The following is a 5,000-nucleotide window of genomic DNA, read 5'->3' on the forward strand; positions in this document are numbered from 1 at the left end:
AAAAATTCGGCAGCGACGACCAACGGGTCGCCATACACCATTTCAGCTGCCGAGACGTCGAGGGCGTCTTTAGGAGTGGTCCTTAGTCCCAGGAGGACCTAGGGAAGCTGAGTAAACCAGTTGGAATCCTTGCAGCGGGACATCAAAGCTGCTTTGAGGGTGCGATGAAAACGTTCAACCATTCCACTGGCAGCGGGGTTGTAGGCCGTTGTCTGATGTAGGGTGATGCCCAGGAGATTCGCTAATGACGTCCACAATTGAAAGGTGAAAGTGGTTCCCCTGTCAGCAATAATATGCTCAGGGATACCGAATCTTGAAATCTATCCAGAGAGTAAGGCAGATGTACATGAGGTGGACGTTGCAGTTTCCATGGGAATGGCTTCAGGCCAACGAGTGGAGCGGTTGTTGACGGTAAACAGGTAACGATGTCCTTGTGATGTGGGTAGGGGGCCTACAATGTCGACGTGAATGTGTGCGAAACGACGCTGAGGTTGAGTAAAGGTGCCCACTAGTGAGTCCGTGTGTCGATGTACTTTGGAAGTTTGGCAAGAAGTACAGGCACGGACCCAGTCCTTAGCATCCTTAGAAATGCCGTGCCAAATGAACTTTGCCTTCAGCAGCTGTGTAGTAGAACGGCACGAGGGATGTGAAAGGCCGTGAATGAAATCAAACACCTGTCGGCGCATGGGAGCAGGAATCCAAGGTCGCGGTCTACCAGTGCTGACGTCACAGAGGAGGGTGGTGTTGGAGTCTTCGAGGGGAAAGTCTTCCCAACGGAGGGATGTGCAGGATGTCCTACAAGCTTGTTACTCTGGATCCTGTCGTTGGGCTTCAGCCAGGGCGTTGTAATCCAATCCCAGTTGAACGGCAGCCAACGTGTTTCTTGACAGGGCATCGGCAACGGGATTCATTTTCCCAGGGACGTATTGAAGGCTGCAATTGTATTCAGCCACGGCGGAGAGATGTCGGCATTGACGGGCGGACCAGGCATCAGACTGTCGAGTGAAGGCGTGCACCAGAGGCACGTGGTCTGTGCGAATGACGAAGGGCGTACCTTCTAAGAAATGTCGAAAGTGACGGACAGCCAAGTGCACCGCCAGCAATTCTCGATCGAAGGTAGAATAACCCGATTCTGCCTTGGACAGTTTTCTGCTGAAGAAGGCCAATGGGCGGGGCGAGCCTTTGACCACCTGCTCGAGTACTGCACCAATAGCGACGTCGCTGGCATCGGTGGAGAGAAGGAGAGGGGCGTGTGGGATAGGAAAAGTGAGAGCCGCAGCAGTTGATAGGGCCTTCTTTGCATTGCAGAAGGCTGCTTCTTGAAGGGGACCCCACTTTAGGTCCTTCGGCTTGCCCTTGAGGGAGGCGTAGAGGGGAGCAAGAGTGGCGGCAATGGCTGGCAGAAAACGGTGATAATAGTTGATCATGACCAAGAATTCCTGCAGAGCTTTGACGGTCGAGGGCACGGGGAAGTTCTGAACGGCTGCTACCTTCTCAGGGAGGGGGTGGACACCTTCAGGAGTGATGCGGTGCCCTAAGAATGACACTTCGTTGGCGCCAAAGGTACAATTGTCGTACCGGACTACAAGGCCGTTTTGTTGCAGGCGGTCGATCACGATGCGCAGGTGACGGAGGTGTTCCTCTTTTGAGGAGGAGAACACAAGTATGTCGTCCACATAACATACACAGAAAGGGAGGCCCCCTAAGATGCCATCCATGAGACGTTGAAATGTTGCCCCAGCATTACGAAGGCCAAAACAGGAGTAATTGAAGGTGTATGTACCAAACGGAGTGGTGATGGCAGTCTTGGGGATGTCTTCTGGGTTCATAGGCACCTGATAATACCCCTTCAGGAGATCGAGCGTAGAGAAAACCTTCGCTTTGTGCAGGTAGGAGGTCACGTCAGCAATGTTTGGGAGGGGGTAGTGATCCGGTTCTGTTTGCATGTTCAGGCGCCTGTAATCCCCGCACGGACGGAGGGAGCCGTCTTTCTTCAGAACGATGTGTAAGGGTGACGACCATGGGCTGGAGGCCTTTTGGCAAAGGCCCATTTCCTCCATTTCAGCGAACGTCTGTTTGACGGCTGCCAATCGTTACGGTGCAAGTCGTCTGAATTTTGCGAAGACTGGGGGTCCCGTCGTCTTGATATGGTGATAAATACCGTGCTTGGCAGGAACCGTGGGCGTTTGGTGAAGTTCTGGACGGAAAACTTCCGGGTACGACAGGAGGAGGTGGGCGTAGGCATCCGTGGGTGCGCTAATGTGGAGAGCGAGGTTAGAGGGGGCGGGTTGAAGAGGTGTCGACAAGTACGATTCTGCATTGACCAATCGTCGGTGGGCAACATCGACCAGAAGGTGGAAATGAGAGAGGAAATCCGCACCGAGGATTGGCATGGTGACGTCAGCAACGAGAAGCTTCCAATTGAATTTACCGTTTCCGAACGATAATGTAAGGTTCTCGTAACCGTAGGTGGGTATCGCAGATCCGTTGGCAGCTACCAAGCGGACGTCGGCAGATGTAGACAGACTACGTCGTGTCTTGAAGAGTTTCCTTGGCAAAAGAGAACGACAAGCACCCGTGTCTACCAAAAATCGCACGCCCGTTCCTGCATCCTGTAAAAAGAAAAGATTAGAAACACGGGAGGCCACCGCCACGAGCGATGGCCTACTTACACGTTTTTTGGCCACTGACAATCCTCGGCACATTTTTTCGCAGTTGCCCCGAATCTGAAGTGGTAGTAGCAAAACTGCGGCGGATGGGAGGTAGTAAGTGGCTGTAGAAGTCGTTTGTTGGGGCGCGAGCGATTGGTGGGTAGTGGGCGGCTTTGTCTCTGCTTCGGCACGTCACGGTGTGGGCGTGTATGTCCTACGGCATTCATGTCAGCTTCAGTTGACGTTGAATAGGCATCCTCTTCGTCAGGGGTGGAGGCGTTGATGGAGGTCTTGATGTGGCTGTCCATAATGGCGTCGGCTTTGGTCATCAAGTCCTTTATGGGTAAACTATCGACATCGGGTATGGCAGCACGTATAGGTCCGGGTAAACGGCGTATCCAAAGGGCACAAAATAGGTTCACCTCACGAGGAGAGCCGTCTGCGGCAGGTTGAAGGCGAGCGATACTGGTCATTTCCCTGAGGGCAAGCGAAGTCCTTTGGTCCCCCAACGGTTGTTGCGAGAGCTGAAAAAGCTTTGCTACACGGGCAGCTGGCGACGGCGAGTACTGCTGCAGAAGGTATGTTTTGGGGGCGTCATATGCTATTGGCGTGTCTCCTTGTTCACAAAGCCAGTCGGATATTTCTGGGAAGGTGTCCTCGGGTATCGCCGCGAGAACATAATCTGCTTTGGTGGTTGAGCGAGTCACGCCGTTGATGCGAAACTGGACTTCTGCGTGCTGAAACCAAGAAAATACCTCTCCGCTGGCGAACGGTGGAAGTTTCAATGGGGCGGCCGCAGCGCCAACTGCTGTAGTAGAGTCCGCCATAGTACCAACGATGGAGGGGCGAGGGAGGTGGGGGTGGAAGGCAGTGGGAGCGAGTCAACTTCCGGGGTCATCAATGTGACGGTGCCGAGAGAGGGTTTTGAACTCAAAGGCAGGATGCAATCAACTGAGTATTATTATTATAGAACACTCTCCTTTATATACAAAACCTCAAGCCAACATGACATAACAAGTTAACAAGACAGACAAAGTTACAGAGGAAAACAGCAGACATGAATTTTCATGTTCGTTTAGTGCGAGGGAAGAGCGAAGATACAAGCATAATATATGCAAAAGGAATTATGTACAATTGTGTGACACACGGTTGGTGTCGACAAGTACGAGTCTGCGTTGACCAATCGTCGGTGGGCGACATCGACCAGAAGGTGGAAATGAGAGAGGATTGGCATGGTGACGTCAGCAACGAGAAACTTCCAATTGAATTTACCGTTTCCGAACGATAATGTGAGGTTCTCGTAACCGTAGGTGGGTATCGCAGATCCGTTGGCAGCTACCAAGCGGACGTCGGCAGATGTAGACAGACTACGTCGTGTCTTGAAGAATTTCCTTGGCAAAAGAGAACGACAAGCACCCGTGTCTACCAAAAATCGCACGCCCGTCCCTACATCCTGTAAAAAGAAAAGATTAGAAACACGGGAGGCCACCGCCACGAGCGATGGCCTACTTACACGTTTTTTGGCCACTGACAATCCTCGGCACATTTTTTCGCAGTTGCCCCGAATCTGAAGTGGTAGTAGCAAAACTGTGGCGGAGGGGAGGTAGTAAGTGGCTGTAGAAGTCGTTTGTTGGGGCGCGAGCGATTGGTGGGTGTTGCGCGGCTTTGTCTCGGCCTCGGCACCGTCACATTGGTGACCCCGTAGTGACCAATGTGACGGTGCCGAGAGAGGGTTGTGAACTCAAAGGCAGGATGCAATCAGCTGAGTTATATTATTATAGAACACTCTCCTTTATATACAAAACCTCAAGCCAACAGGACATAACGAGTTAACAAGACAGACAATGTTACAGAGGAAAACAGCAGACATGAATTTTCATGTTCGTTTAGTGCGAGGGAAGAGCGAAGATACAAGCATAATATATGCAAAAGGAATTATGTACAATTGTGTGACACACGGTTGGTACAGCTGGCAACATTTATGTAATTACCTAGCTAACAGAAAATTTAACATAGTATGATAAGACAAAATGCATGGCATTTATAGACTCTGAGAAAGCTTATGGTTCTGTCAAAACTTCGGCAGTAATAAAATACATTCAATGACAAGTAATAAATGAATCTTGTGTTAGAACACTTGAAGATATCTGTACGGGAAGTGCAGCAAACCTAAAACTACATAAAGATGGTAGGAAAATTCTTGTTGAGAAAGGAGTTAACATGCCTAGAAGTATTTAACAGTTTAGATTGGGAAATATAGAAATTGACACTTATGCAGAAATCAAAGTTCTATTTAGTGAATCCTGGGAGGAATTGCAAAAGATAATAGAATGTTTGAATAGGGAGAGC

Source organism: Palaemon carinicauda, chromosome 21, assembly GCF_036898095.1.
Source record: "Palaemon carinicauda isolate YSFRI2023 chromosome 21, ASM3689809v2, whole genome shotgun sequence".
NCBI lineage: Eukaryota > Metazoa > Arthropoda > Malacostraca > Decapoda > Palaemonidae > Palaemon > Palaemon carinicauda.